At 41.4% G+C, this 16,890-nt stretch overlaps 1 protein-coding gene across 1 annotated transcript in view; it reads right to left on the bottom strand.

The window, feature by feature from the left end:
- gli2a (GLI family zinc finger 2a) overlaps positions 1-16,511 on the bottom strand; it is a 100,364-nt gene extending 83,853 nt beyond the window's left edge. The window contains exon 1 of the mRNA XM_083922013.1: positions 16,235-16,511. The gene's annotated coding sequence lies outside the window, so the exon portion shown is untranslated. The remainder of the gene's footprint in view (positions 1-16,234) is intronic.
- Between the last annotated feature and the right edge of the window lie 379 nt (positions 16,512-16,890).

The following is a 16,890-nucleotide window of genomic DNA, read 5'->3' as shown; positions in this document are numbered from 1 at the left end:
GTCTATAAGACCTGTCACAGGAAGTGATATTGAGCTGACCTCAAAATGAGGAAAAAGACGCCCCAGGAGTGGATTTACTGTCTGCTTACCAAATGAATTCTGGGAAGTACATGGCAAAACACCATAACCATGTCTTTCTAAAAACCACATCCCATAACAAGAATCTTAGTGATTATTGCTTTAAAAATGATTTATTTAGTTAATTTCAATTCAAAGCTGATTTTTCTTTGTAAGGCTGAATTAACTATGTCCAAAACTGTAATCCTAAATTTTACAGTGAGGCTTCTTTGTTCTTGTTCCTTCCTGCCACCAACCACAAAACTGGATGTTTTTCCATTGAAAAATGTCTTTGCCTGTGGTGAATTATTTTACAAACATTCAAAGTGAGGTTTGGTAAAGAATCTGTCTGCAAGACTTGACAAGGTTTATGGAAGTGAACCCAGATGCCAGTGAATATGTCGTGTATTTAATAAATTCAAAGAATTCCTCAATGTTGTTTTTAAACTCAGTCCGCAGCCCTTACTTTGATGAACCATCCAGACATTAACCACACAAGGTACAGGAAAAAGACTGAGGTAATGGGGAAAGTCACTGTTATGATTTCTGCTGCCACAATCAGTCTTAAAATCATAAGGGGTTCGGATAATTTCACTTGTTTCCAGTGCAATGCAGTGCAATCGCTTGTTTGTGAAGCTTTTTTCTAGGGTTGCCCCCAAAGAGTCAGAAATCATTAGCCAACCAAAATTTCATTAGTCCATTGGTCACAGGAAAAAGAATAAACAATTCCTGTTATTCAGTTGCTTAGGCCAAATTTTTTTGGGGGAAGGGGGGGTGGGTAATATGCGTCGATTAGTCGACTAATCGCTCTAAATGACAAAAATGACTAAAATCCTCGGTCGGGGGCAGCCCTAGTTTTTTCTAAGAAAATGCTAATATCTTGAAAAAAGAAAGTCAGAGTAATTGCTTGACGAATGAATTCCTTGCTCCAGATTTTCTCTGATTTAAGGACAACCGTCTCAGTGCCTCGTCCTTTCTTCTCTCTGTTAATTTACCTTCAGCCCCCTCCACCTCACACTCGCAGGACCTTTGTTATAAGACCTGGTGTGTGTTTTTCTTAGCACCTCGGTCAGTTTGGAGTGTTCCTCTCCTTCACTACCGTTCAACAGCTCCCCTTTCACCAACACTGAAAGGAATGCAAACACACATCAAAAGAGGCCCTCTGAATTTGAGGATTTCCAGGCTTTGCTGTTCTTACTTTCTTCCTTCCTATCTTTCAGTCAATGTGATCCGTATGCTGGTAGGCTCTCTTTCCTGGCAGCACACACACACACACACACACACACACACACACACACACACACACACACACACACACACACACACACACACACACACACACATACACACACACACACACACACACACACACACACACACACGCACGCACGCACGCACGCACGCACACGTTTACACGGGTGCACACAGTGAATTCACACATACACAATGACAGGCTCACCAACTGCTGTCCCACACTCTGCTCACTTGGCAAAATGAGAGAGAAAGATAGGTGAGGTCTCCTGCCCCTATGCCAACTGCAGACCTCTCTACTCAGGTTTCTGATGGGGACATCATGCAGGTTAACATAACAACCATCAAAAGCCAAAATCTGGTTTTGTTTTACATACTTTTGTGTCTTTATTGCAGAAGCGATGATTGCGCTGCTTATAGTGTTGTGATCAGATTGTTCACCATTGTGCTTCAGTAGCCATCATTCCATTCAATTGCTAAGAGAACTGATGTGAATTGGAGGCATTTTTTAATCAACTGGTTCAGAGCAAATAAACTTGGCTACATCGAGTGTGGTCAGAAGTTCAATAAACAGAGTAGAAGAAGTAGAGGTTGATAACCAGAAAGATAGCAAGTGGCCTGGTCCATGTAACCTCATCTCAACCTGGCATCTATGAGAGAAAAATGGAAAGAGGTCTTGAGGAGTTTTAATAGTTCTTTCATGTCAGCTAGTATTGGTCATGTTTCATGCTGTCTTGAGATGAAGACTTGTTATGGGAATATCCTGGAAGATGCCAAAAGCAGAAACAGCTGATCAGCCGTGTGAGTTAAATGTCTGTTACATCAGAACTCATTCAGCAAAGGCATTGCCACAACCCATTTAGCACATTAACTCTTTTAATGTAGCGTAAAAACCTTCTTTGCACAATTAAGGAAGTTTTATCCCCATTTCCATAAAGCTTTCCAATGCAATACTTCAAAATGGGAAAAAAAAATATGTGAATGATGGCTAGTAACTTGGTTAGTGACAGTGGTGGAAACTGAAATACCTTACCTTACTTACATTTTTTTCACTTTGTAACATTGCTGACGAGAACTGAGAACTGATGGATTATTATTATATATTATATTATATATATTATAATATATAAAGTAGTCATATTAGCTCTATCTTGACCAGCTAGAACAATAAAATGAAAGAATTGCATCCCCCTGTATCTACAGTACTTTAGAAAAACATTGGTTCTTGTGACATCCCGTCCTTGAAGCTGTGATACATATATTCACTGATGCAGCTCTTAACCCTTAATCCAGTTGCACCCTAAATGGGCAAAAGGCTAAAAACAATGATAGACTCAGAAGGAATGCTGAAACCGTCAGATTTTATTTACAGGTGGACAGGTGTGGAAGCAAAGGGAGGGGGTGGTGGTGAGGGAGTCCACACAGGCTTCTTGTTTCACTGTGCTTCAGCTGTACCTTCACCATAGCTGGATCCAGAGAGCTCTTTGCATAATTCATACAGAATACAGCTGTTTTTCCTCTCACATGGCCAGCCCTAACCACCTTGGCCAAAGTTCTTTGGTACTCTGCAACAGTCTCACTAGAAACCTTTAATTTAACTGACCAAATGTTGTCTCTACAAGAGCTTACCGAAATACTTCCTTCCTTTGACAACACAGCTCCTTTTTAGTTTTGGCTGCTGCAGTACCCAACAGTCCACTCATTGGTGGGACTGGAGCAAGCAATCCCATATTTTCCTCTCGGTTTCTCTTTGTTATTCTAATTCTCACCTTGTTTTGTGGCACCTAATTAATGCAACGCCATTTAATATAGAAAGTCTATTCAAACTTCCCACTTCCAAATTCAGCTCATAGGGGACGATATCTAAATGACCTTTAGTGTAGTAACTTTCATACTTAAAAAAATAAATTATAAAAATTACCAACAGTTTTGGTAAATGGACATGAAAACTCAGAAAAAGATTTAAACAAAACATTTTGTGCTGTGCCCCCCAACTACCCCACTGACTCTGATGTTAACTGAGACCAGAATTAACAAAAGGGGCTTTTCCAACTAGCTCTTTTTCCCATGTTTGACACCATGGAGACATATTTTACAGCAATATGTTCAGCAGAGTGCCTTCTTTCTAAAAAAAAAATACATGAACATTTGGATGATAGGAATTAGGTTTTTGAGTAATACATCAGCTAATCAGCTTAACCACTATTACATTTACTGTCTGACCCTAGAGTCTCAGCAGTTATCATCACCATGGCAACCTTTAATTGCAGGTGGGACACGCAGCTGATTGAGATTTGCTAATTAGACTGATGTCTGTCATAAACAACCGCTTGACTTGATTTTTGCTCTATACTGTATCTTGACATGTAGCGACAAACAATAAAGGTACCACCAAACATTTTTAGCGGTAAATACTATATTTCTAAATTCAATTGTTTCATTGTTTTTTCCTTTGAGTAATGAGCTTGAGTTTGAATCTTGTTTCTCATGTTAATCTTACCTTGATGGAAGCAGGAGCTTCACACGGGGCCCTGGAGTAGGTCAGGATTTCAAAATAAAAAACCCAAAAATAACAGGATCTTACGGCCAACTTTTTGTGACCACTGAGGACTTTTAAAATAAAAATCTCAATGACTACACATTTTATATCTATATGCTGTCCACTTTATCCCTGTGCTACTATTCCAACTTAAGACTCTTTCAGCAACTCCGTCATATAAAGTTAGGGCAGCAATGCTGTTCAGCTCCCAGCTATACATAAAGCCATGTAGTCCAACTTCCTGCTTTTCAAGCAGCCCGCAAACCCACCGCAGTTTCTTCGGAAATTGCATTATCTTGGTTTTAAACCACATTCTAAAACTCACTTGGTTAACCACATCTGAAATATTCTTGCCAACTTCACTCGTTGAAATGTTTAAATGTTTTGATTTCTGTAATTTGACGCCAAGATAATTAAGAGAAGAAATATTAACATGCCCCTTGGGTCATACAGAGGTAAAAGAAAACTCTGGCCTAATTACTTTTAAATCAGTGTAACACAAAGCTGGTTACAAAGCGAGATCCTATATTAGACCACTTAATCCTCTATGCATTTGTTATACTCCATTACAGCTTATAGAGGCTAAAATTGGTCTGCGGTTTCCATTCAGTGTCATCAATTGTATTTATTGTTACCAATCATACATTCGGCTAATTCCCAGAAGTTTACCAAATGTGCTAGATAAAACCTGGAAATTTAAAAAAGTTTTATACAGAGTAATAAATCTTTAAAAAAGCTAAAATCAACATTCTTAAATAATAATAGATCAAATAATACCGTAAAAGGTGTCCCTCAGCATTATCACCCAACTGAGCAGTTCCCTTAAGAGCTAGTTGAAAACCACTGTACACTACCTGTCCAGCACCAACAACGTGGTTGAGCATTTATCATCTAAAGAGCCAAATATTTCCCTCAGAACAACAACTTTTAATATCTAAACATCCAGCAAAAAATGCGTGATACCATTGCAAAGCAATTCATCTCGGACGATAAATGTTCATGTTGATAGATGATACACTTCTATGGACGGCAAGTTTCAGAGACCTCTGGGAGAAGACAAGTTTGGACTGGGACAGGGCACATTCTCCATGAGTGAATCACTCTTTGGAGAATACTCTCTCTGTGAGGATTCGAAGCTCAGGTCTAAAAGGTCATGCAGTAGATTGTGAGGGGTCTGACAGAAACACATTAGCCATTAGTCTGATTCAGAGGTTGAAACAACATCACTACAGGCTGTCACACAGGTATAGATTCAGGCCACTGAAGCAGGGAGGAGAGTATTGTCACAATATCATTCCCTAAACCAGGGTGCAGGTTTCTATAGGCAGGCTGTTTAAGTGCTTCACATGGCTCAGTAACTAAGGGAAATGAAAAAAGCAAGGGGAATATAACCTGTGGGTGATTCAAATTTCACCATGTAAATTAGATCATTACACTTTGAAAAAAATAAATCTTCTATCCGTTCCAAACCTTCACAATCTTCCATAGGGACTCAAATCCCTTACCAAAACCCAATCATCCTGTGGATTGCAGAAGATAGAGAGTAATGAGCACCTAACAACTGATGTAATATAAAAGGCATCTAAAACAGCAGAGAAAAGCCCTGTGGATGAGTTCTTACCCCACCCCTGAACCTGACCTTTCCTGCTAGTAAAGGCAATATCCTGTGGTTGATCTCTCCGTCTCCCTCAACCAACAGAAAACAGATGTGGAGCTCATGGTCTTCACACAATCCCGGGCAGCGAGGAATCTACATAGATGCAATTTAGTTTTTTTCCTCCAGAGAATCCCAAAAGATACTGGGGGTAAGGGTAGAATTAATGTAACCCTAACCCTAGGTGTGGTTACATGAGGATGTGTGAAGTGTCGGACCAGTTCGTTATTCAATCAATTGAAAGACAATTAATACACAACAATTTTGATAATTTAAGAGTCTGCAGCCACGAGGGATAAGCAGGTATTTCGTCATACTCAAAGTGTTGGATAAATTGAATTACTGACCAGATGATGGTAGGAGAGGAAAGGTCAGGGAACTCCTAAAGGTAGCATATTTCCTTGTGCGGGGATCATGAGACAATTCACTAAAATACACAGATGTCAACCTGATTGTGGGACTAGAGAAAATAATAGGGATCACCAAACTCAGTAGGCTTCATCCTCTGGAAACCATGAGTGTCTGGCCAGAATAACATGAAGATCATTCCAAACGTTGTGACAAACATGCTAAATGTGAACATTTGCTTATCTCATTGTATGAAATCGTAAACTTAAAAGCAAGCATGCTCGGACTCTGGGAAATTGTTAAGTGCATTTTCCTAGATTTACGAACATTTTATATTCTGTAGGGCTGCAACTATAACGATTACAATCATTGTTGATTAATCTGTTAAATATTTGCTTGATTCATCAAAGTTGTTTGGTCTATAAGATTTCAGAAAATGGTAAAAAAAAATATGGTCAGTGTCCAGCACAAATACCACAATGGCATCCTGAAATATCTTTTCTTGTCCAATTTACTGACATAAAAGAATAAAGAAACCACAAAATATTCACATTTAAGAAGCTGGAATCAGAGAGTTTTGACTTTTTTTCTTACAAAACGACTCCAACTGATTAATTAAACAAAATAGTTAATTCGATTAATTCAATTCGACTACAACTAATGGATGTGTGTGATCTTGCAGCCTTAATAGTCTTTGTTATTTATCAAAGTTGAACACTGATGTTTTTATTGCTGACATATCACAGCTGAGAGAACACCAAACTGACCCTGTAACCGCGTAATAGTCTGTGTAAAAGTCACAGCTGTCGCTGGTGCCACATTGCACACTGCTGAGTCAGGCAGCTTCCTCTCTGAAGCATTTGGACTGGGTCACTCCACCTAAATGTGTTGTTAGCACTCACTCTCGACTGCCTCAGCTGTCAATAACCTCGCAACTACTTAAGCAAAACTGGCTTTGTGTGTGTGTGTGTGTGTGTACCTCTGCAGAACCACAGCGGATATGCCTGCAAACCAGTGAATAAAGATTTGTCCAAATCAAAGTTGGCATCTGCTACACTCAGGTTTCACAGTGGGTGCGACTTCCACATTGTTGTGGTGAATTCACCACTCCAGTACAAGTGCTTGTGATAGCTGATGGTCTGCGTCTGTGGTTGTGCATTGCTGGCCCACACGAGCCAGCTGCTGCTACGTCCAAGTCAGATCTCAGTCAGGCCTTTGGTGACAGGATGGGGACTTCCCTTGAAGTTGGGGGGATATCAGTGGATGTGTGTGTTTGTGTTGGCCCAGGATCTGTCAGCAGCAGCTGTCAGAACATGTCGCTAGGTGAGATCTTATGGTAATTGTAACTGACCACCACACACTAAGCCAGCCAAATTTAAAAATATTTTCATCACCATTTCAACCTTCTGTTCACACTTAACTTGCTGCAATTTAATGACTATGTTATGCTCTTTCTGTTGTAAATGAGAATAACTAAATCTGGAGACTGACTGCATTAAAATATTTGATTGTGAGGAAGAAAAGCAAGAGGGGACAGAAAGAAGGTTTAATCAGCTGAGATCAAACAGAGGGACTGGTCTGTGTGTGGCCCTGACAAATATACTCACTGGAAAAGGACTAAGAAAATGAGATAAAGCCACGTTTACATTGTTTAGGTGTTTCAGTGAGGGTGTTGAGCTTTTGGAAAACACTAGTGAGGGCTTCACAAATTTGAATTTACTATCACCCTTCCATCAAGCGAGCAGACGCTCAAGAGACAGTTAAATAACCAACCCTGACCTCACAAAACAACATGGCTGTTAAGGTGTGGGAATAAAAAACACTGTCTTATTTGTGTCTCATTTAATCAGTCGTACACACAGTGCTGTCCATCTTCCATGTCTTGGGCATGTTGCAATGGTTTTTGTACATGCAGAATACCTCCTAATGCATCGCATCAACCGGTATTGCTAACAATAGCAAGCATGACTAGACTCCCCCTCACAACATTAAATATAATGGTTTTCCCACTTGTTATTGGAACCCAGTCAACTCGGGTATGACATCATTCCCAATTCCCAGTTCTGAGGTAAATGAACAGAGCATGAGACATCCCTGAGTCCGTGCTTGTAAGTATTACAGTCATTTAGCCCCGGAACCTGTTCAATACCGGGTTTCAGTTCCCATGCCTACTGGCTGGAAAATTCCAAGCATCTTTGAAACCCCACAACAGACTTAAACAATTGTTGTCTCTAAGCCCACTGATGATGAGAAACCTCCTCTGTCAGAGAAGACATGATGCTGGTGAAGTCCCCATGACAAGTAAACGGACCTTTATGTGTCAAATCCATGGATTGCCCCTTGAAATGCGTGTTGATTGATTTATTTTATTGTGGCAGTAAATCAGACTCTAAAACTAATAAGCATGTGGCTCAAAATGACATAAATGAAATCAATCAAGAGCCACATTACCACCACTTCTAAACACAAAAACCAGACAAGTGTTAAATAATCATTTTCATATTGTTGCCTTCTTTAACATGCAACTTTCAACAGAAATGTGTACTTTATGACTAAAAAAACATGCATACAGCCTTCCACAGCAAGAAAAAAAATTACATCTATGTAGATTTTATGCTGTCTTCACCACCTTTTTTCCTGGAATGCTTTGCTATGCTATGACCACCTGTTGACACCACTGACATCTGTCTGTGAGCAGCCTGACATTTCTCGCATGTGAAACAACCGAGCACAGAGATTGCCCTGCACATAACCAGCGTGGTTTTCATCCCACTTTCTCTCTAATGAGCTGATTACAAAACATGAGCAAACCTCCTTTTGGCACAGAGCCAGAGCAAGAGACAAGAGAACAGAGAGAGGAGATGATGGCAGCAATGTTGGGAGGGAGGCGGGGAAGGTCGCAGAGCTTGTTGCTAAAGACAACCACATGCCTCTATATCCAAACTGAACTCTGACTCTCTCTGTTTCTCCGTCTCTTGTCTCCGACTTCTATCTGAGAGGAGACTGTGGCCTGGCACTGAGTCAGCACGTTTGGGAATCTAATATCTCCCATCATATGGAAACGTAAGAAAAGGCGCACAACCACCCTGCCCTTGAGGCTGCGTTGACTTTATAGCAATGGGAGGGCCTAGTGCAAGTCATAACTAACAAACTCCTTACCCTCTCCCCTCCCAACACAAACCCCAGAGTTAGGAGCACAAACAGATCCCACCTCCCTCCCCTCTTTCTTTCTCTCTATGTTGGCTGCATTTTGTTGTCAGTGGCCTCTGTATAGACCCCAATCTCTGCCTCTGCATCAGATTAAGGCCTGCGGCAAACATGGCAGACAATGGCGCATTGTCTGCAAGCTTGTGTCAGTCTATCTCAGTAGCTCACAGTCACATAGCAAAGCCTGTTGGTTGTTTGATGAGGAAGTGTTTTTGATACAGTGAAGAGAAATCATGATCCTTCTCCTTACAGTCAAATGCCTGAAGGTACTAACAGCTGATCATCTTTTTACAGACACAAGTTAATTACTTTACCAGAGGATGGAGTAAGGGAAGCATTCATGAGCTCTCATATTCTACCATATCATCACATAGTTGCACATTATTTAAAACAATGACTACGACCTATCGCTATTTGCCAGGGGCCAAAACAATGTCTTAAAATTGCCTTTTTTGTCAACCAACAGTTAGGGCAGAAACATGATCCATGCAAGTACAGGTGGGCAGACCCGATGAAATGGCCGCTATAAATCCCAAGAAACGCAAGAAACGCCAGTGTTGCATTGCTTGCACATATTTGAATCATCGCGCCAATTGAATCCTCCGCGCAATTGGCGCCCAGCTAAGCTGCTGTTAGCTAGCAACTAACAAATGCAAGATTTGCCTTACCCACTCCTAGCTTGATATCATGTGTAATCACTTCTGTACAGACTTTGTATGTAATCTTGTTGCGTACATAGCAGCCATCACATTGGGTATGGATGCACCTTTAGACCAGTCTCACAGTAAATTTGCTGCTAGATTAGTCTAGACATGTTTTTAAAAAATTAGCGAAAGTGTTAGTTGGATGAATTTAGATATCTATATGAAGTCTGCCTAGCAGTTGAATCTAAAAGTCAAAGTCTACCTTTGTGAAACCAGCCCCAGGGCCAGCAGGGCCCGGTCGCACATCCCAGGGGAACATACACAACATGCTCTCATATACACTGATGAACCACAGTCTTCAGGGGGGTAATATAGACCTAATCAGAGCGTAGTGTAGTCAACAAACATGGCGTCTGAGGAGGATCATGAGCTGCTCAGACTGCACCTCGTTGGGCTATGATTTTCAGGGGACACAGTCAAGAATGTAACGATGTGGGAAATCGATCTAGCATAGCTCAAAGTGTCTGTGTTTGCATACTTGTGTAAATGTATCTGCCCTTAGTCGTGATGCAAGATGATCATGCTTTATCACAGTCCTGAATGGCCATATCCTGGAACCTGGACGTTTAATGGTGATAGCTCTTAGTTTTGTTTTTCCTATTCACCTGTAGTGTCGCCCCTTCTGTCCTCAAGATGCTGTTTGAGAGTACCGTTAGGAGAACCAGGAAGTTTCATGTCTCCTTTATTCCATGTGCCACTGATTTTCTTAACAGCACTCTGACTGCATTTCTTGCACTTCCCTTGCACATTTGCACTCTTTACATGCTTGATTCTGGATTCTGTTACCCTGCTAAAGCTATGTGGTTTATTGTGTTTTTATTTTGTTGTTTAATTTGACTTCTACTTTTATGTGAATAGAGACTGCGTAACAAATTTCCCCTCATGGCCAATAAAGATAACCTTAAACATTCAAAGTCACAGAATGCTCTACAATCTTAGCAACATTTAAGGTGGAAAATCACAAATGATGCCAGCCTGAAGGCCCATTAAAGTCAATACAGACAAAGATGGCTTCCAATTATCGCATCAAGCACATTGCTGCTGAGCGGCCCTCCAATAGGGGAGTGAAAAATAAATTGTATTATCTTTATCAAGGTAATAGTAACAGTAACAAAAGCAAATGGTATTCAAACTAAATATATTGAACCTACAGAGGAAGACAAAAATTCTTAAAATGTCATCAAATATTTTTTCAACCAATTAACTAGTAGTTGCAGTAACATATTTGGTGCTTTAATAAGTTCTATTATCCTCTCTTTCCCCATCTTTCTCATTCTTTCCCTTCCCTAATCACCATCAGGTTTTCATTTAGTCGTTGAAAATTGTGTAGGAATGCAAATAACAGTCATTTCATTAGTTAGACATCTCTCAATTATTTTCTTGAATAATGGATTAAATGCATGGGCTATAAAATGTAAGAAAATTATGAAAACATCCCATTCTACTTTTCCATTGTCCAAAGATATTCAGTTTACTTTCATAGAAGACAATGGAAATCAGCAAACATGCACTTTGAGGATTTGGGACTGGTGAGTTGTGGGATTTTTGTGTCGTATAAAATACTCAATACAATCACAAAATTAATCAACTACTCATTGCAGCTTAAATGTATGATTTCCACCATCAACTTGTGACTGAATGTGCTGTGAGAAGTGAACGCAAATAAAAAGATTGTGTAGTGTTGGGATGAAAAAAACAACAACCTGTCACTTTCCATTGTCTGTGGAGTTTATCTTGTGTTGAGATAATGAAATTAGCTTCACCATCCCCCCCCTCCTGCAAATGAAGTGACCTCCCGTGACCTGGGCAAGGTTTCCCCAGAAGACCCCAAAGCTAGGACCACCATTGTTCCTTTGTAAAACGATAGACAATGATGAGGTTACTGCTGAAATGCTTTTGGGAAACTTGGTTTCCGATGAGTCAGTATGCGAGTTAAAGAGTGTATGAAGAGTTGGGCCAGAATGTGATGGGAAGATCTTTATACTGTGCTGGTGATGACACATCATGCATCACACAGAGTGTATACAAGGCTCAATCTGTTAAAGCTTTCCTCCCTTTTGGAGGTATTGGAGCTGGCTACGGTCTTGTGCTTCCTCTACTTCTACAGTTTAAGAATTACAGAGGCACCGGTGTAGGAAGAGGGTTGTTAGAGTTTGTTGTATGACTTGAATAATTTACCTGAGACAACCTATTTCCGCTTCAATTGTGTGTTCCTGTTCCAGACGAAAGGGAGCTCTTCCAGTGATTGATGAGGTCAATCGGCCTGTAATGAGCTTGTCAGTTATTATACCTTACTGCCCTTAAAATGGCTTGTTAAATGCATATCGGGGCTCCGCGCCTTTTCTCAGTTACATTTGTGTTTTTAGAGGCCTTATGGTGTGAACGTGTTCTTTTGACGGCAGCGGTACAAACCAGCGTGACCTCACTTTCTGTTCTGGGATTGGAGTGTCCACTCATAGCTGCTCTAGTGTAAAGAGGGGGAGGCAGGAGGGAGTGAAAAGTGTTATGATGTGAGCCTATTTAACCTCACACACTTGAGGGAGAATGAACAGGATGCCTCGAGGGGAGTGAAACAGCAGGCGTTAAAACAAACAGGGATTGTCCAGTGCCGAAGATGGGATTGAGTGAAGGGCTCTACACATGAATGTACGCGACCGTCTCTCTCTCGCTCTCCCACTTTTCCCCTCCATCTGAAGTGCAGGCTGAGTGTGAAAGATCGCTGCGACATCGCCCAACACATAGCAACCTTTTACAGCCCCCTAAATGACCATTAAAGTCTCATCAATTCCTCCCTGCACATGAGCAGGTTTCAATCTACAACAGAGCCCTCCTCTGTGTGGAGAAGACACCACGACACGAGACACTCGGATAACTGATACTACAATAATGTTCACAAGCGTTCATTATTTTTTGTTAAAGTAAATTACTAGGATATAACTGTGGAGAAAAGGTTTTTCCTGTTTCCTTTTTTCCTTAAAAATTAACTCAAAAATGTCCTTGACAGACGTGAAGGAGATCCACTGTTTTACTTATCTACCTCGGATCCCTTACGCCTCATTTCAGATCAGTTCTTTACACATTAGAACAGTTATTTTTGCATTTCCAGTGTCACAAGTTGTAGATGGTACCAATAGAAACTGCTCCACTGTGTCACATTTGTTCCCATCTGTTGTAACTAGTACCTAGCACACTGATCTGATACTAAAAGGTATAGCTGAAACACTGCAGTCAGTTTGGTGGAGACGTTCCTCTGCATCACTGAAGTTGAAATGCAGTGAGAGCTGGATGGAACCGTGAGGAATGAAAAGTTTTGTTCAGTACATCTGTCTAGAGCTTCCATCGCACGTCCAAGCGATACAGGAGGAAACGTAAAAACTAAAAACAACACACTACCTATGTTGTTGACGCGGACCTTACCATATGGTAACAACGCCGCCTGTCTGCGAGGGAAATGCTCCACAGTTGTGGCATGTCCGTATGGGTTACGTTCGGTTCTTAAGGTACTACAACAAATAGTATTAATATTCAAAGAGCAAGATTCACCATTTTATATGTTCATCATGTTTAAGTAGAGCTGGGTATTGGTGCTTGATACTGCCCACTGCCACAGCAGCGACAACACACAGTCTGTGGTGTAGAGAAGTTCGAGCGTGGTATATTTCATGGGGTTGGCAGAGATGCTTCCATTCACACGATGGGCATCAAATGAAGTAAATAACAAGGGTATTGAATTAAGTATTATTTTGGTATTGGTAGCCTTTTAAGGTTATTGGTACCATCATTTTTTAAACAATAGAGACACTCTTATCTACATCCTCAGAAGACCAGAATGCAAGTAAGGATCGACCGATATGGATTCTTTTCCGGCTGATGCTGATATCGATTTTTTTTTTCATCGTCCTTAGCTGACAATTTTCTTGAGCCGATATTTGGAGCTGAAACTACTTTTGCTCCCTCAATTCACATCATAAAAATTACACAATGATAACATACTGTATCTCAATTTTAAAGGACGAACGTTTATTGAACTTAAAAAAAAGCATCTCCAGCAACACGGTGCTGCCTGTGGACGCCTGTCTGTAAATAATGCCAGGAAAAAAACTATCGGCGAAAGCAGCAGCCTGCATCGGCCGATGCCAGTTCAAGTAAAATATGCAAATATCGACCGATAATATCGTCCGGCGGATGTATCGGTCTATCACTATTGAAAATCCTCTTGTTGTAGTTTGAGATATACAGAAATCAACTAACTGTAATGAATGACACAAAAAGTGAAGAGAAGTATGGCTCGCCAAAACAACAGTTAATCACTAAATACCTCCAGAAACATTAAAGAACACATAAACGGTATGACTTTACAGTGGGAATAATAAGCAGGTCAGAGGTTTACACAGTGATTAAGGGAAAAGGCAGCAGCTACCCTTCATCCACAGCCACTAAATTCCAGTGCAAACATTTTTCAGCCAAACCACAGAGGCCTCAGAAGCACCCACCCAGCCTTCCACATCCCCACACAGGCTGCGTTTTCTTGCGGCTGCCATCGCAAGGTAACAGACTGCTGAACGGCTTCATCGCTGCAGTACAGTGTCTTAGATCAGTGAAACGAGGGTCGCAGTGGGATGGGTTGGAGGAGAAGGCATTCTTTTTTTTTTCTTCAACTTTTAAGTTTACTCAGCAGGAGTGGGTGGTTGTGGTGGTGGTGGGGAGCGTTCCTCCCCCTCCTCAGAGTCACTCAGACTTCACCCTCTTCACCCTCTCCTCCAACCCTCCTCTCTGTCCCTGTACGCTAGACTTCATCGGTATTTGCTTTCAAAAAAAGCTGTGCCCCCCCCCTCCCCACCCCTCTTCTTGGCCTATACTCCTCCAACACAGACACACACACACACACACACACACACACACACACACACACACACACACACACACACACACACACACACACACACATACACACACCCACAGACACACACACACACACACACACACACAGTCACTCTTTTTCCAGTATTTGGTTCATTAAATTTTCTGCGGACTTTTAGAAAAGAGGCAAGAAAAAAGGAGCAGATCAATAAAGTGGGGCCGATGCACAGAGGGGATGTGTGAAAACGGGGGGCTAAAGCAGCACACATACAACAGCACACAGGGGCTGGGCTGTGGAGATGAAAGTGACATGGCCACTATGGCTCTCCCCCGAACTGAGGCTGAATGAGCTGAATAGGCTCATCCATTCTTTACTCCTTTCACTCTCCGTAGGCCCTAACTGTTGGAACTCTTCATTCCTCACAATGGCCAAATGCACTAAAACTTTTTCTTTTTTTTTCTCATGCAAATCACCTCAGTCAGCCATGACTGGAGTTGTCATCATGTGAAGCGGAAAACATACATGCACATACTCCTTTCTTTAAAGATCACCAATACTGTTTTGTTTTTCACACAACTTTCACACATTCATTCCTTTTGATTTAACTATTCTTTTAGTCTTATCTTCTTTTTTTCTTAAAGCCCACGATTTAGTTTGTTTCTCATCAGCATGCAAGAAAACAGTTTCTTTTTCATTTATATGTAGGCCAAAACAACTAAGTGAAAAAAGTGGGACTCATAAGTTGACCCATGAGTTTGGAGATCATTAGCAGCGCCTGTTAGATAGGAGTAAAAGCCAACCGCAAATATAGCTACTTAAGAGCCCCACAAAGGCATCAAGTGTTTGTTGACTACTCAGGCTGGAGAGCAAACAGTAAACTTTGAATCTTTCAACAATAAGTACACATCTCCCACAGTCCTGTCACAGGCTCCAATGTGTCCATGCTGCTACTGCATTCCTCACACTTTCTGCCTCATGTTTGTTTCTTTGCTTTGGAGCATTAGGAGATTAAAAAAGTCAAAAGTGCCCCAAACGCCAAAGTGCGTGGGCGTTAGTGCAATGTGTGACACTAATTGGTTTTTTTCAGTCAAGCCTTACCAAAGGTGAAATGTAAGGTAAAAAAAACAATGGGTTTTTGTGGTTTTCATGATGTTGGAACATGTCAAATTCAAAGTTGAATTTGCAGGTTATTTGAGTGGTTTTGAGTCAGGGCTGCAGTGTCTGGAGACACCAGTGGAAAACACTACTATACTTTGTGTTGAACTATTAAAAGCTCTGTAGAGGGATTGGCGCCGAGCTTTCTGATCACATCTCTTCCCATATGGATCAGGTTGCAGGACGAACATTTTTTGGATTCCTGTGTCAGATAAGTTCAAAGTGCAAATGAGATGTGAAGCTGCTCTAACCCTCATCTGCCGTTGACACGCAACGCAGCAAAGAGAGAGAGCGAGGGGGGAAAGGAGTAGAACCCAGCCGCTAAAACACTTTAAACTACACTCAAGTATGAATATTAGAGCAGAAAATACATATACACAGAAGCGCAAGGCAACATTAAAGCGACTTCCCCCCCCCCCCACCCCGCTGCTGTCAGCATCACCACAGAGTTGCCTTACCTTATCTACCGTGTCCGTCACTTCGAAACCGAGGCTCTTCCACTCTCTTATTGTCCCGAGGAAAACTTTGCCTGGAGTCTGATTACCGTAAACTAGGACTAAGCTGGCACCACCATCGAACGCAAAACGCGCAAACAAGCCTCTCCGGACTTGACGCGAAACTCCATGAACAGTTTAAAAAAAAGAAAAAAAAAGTTTGGAGACACTCAAAGTTTGCACATTACCAACTCCTCTATCCCGGAGAGTGATTCAGTGCGGAGCACAAGTCGAGTCTAACTTTTTCTTACAATCCATCTTCAACAAGAGGTGCGCTCTTGTGTGCGTGCTTTGCGCGCTTTTCAGAAAACGAACATGATGCGTAAAAGCTTTGTTGTTTGTTTTTCTCGAGTACGCGTAAAAGTTTGGAAGTAAAAGCGGATTTGGCTTCACTCGACAGTTGTTGCAGAGACATGCGGTGGTGTTGAGATCTTCAGGCTGCTGATCTGTTTTCAATCCGACCCCCCTTCTCTCTCCTCCCCCCTTTACCATCTCCCCCTCTCTCACTCCCCTTGCTCCCTGGTGAGTTGGGCCATTTGCCGCACCAGATGGGCCGGGCTAACTCTATCCAGCAGTTACACACGGCGAAAAGTTAGATAAAGTTTCATTTATTGTTCCAT

The sequence above is a fragment of the Echiichthys vipera genome (genome assembly GCF_963691815.1).
Source record: "Echiichthys vipera genome assembly, chromosome: 10".
Taxonomy (NCBI): Eukaryota; Metazoa; Chordata; class Actinopteri; order Perciformes; family Trachinidae; genus Echiichthys; species Echiichthys vipera.
This window is presented reverse-complemented; position numbering and strand designations above follow the sequence as displayed.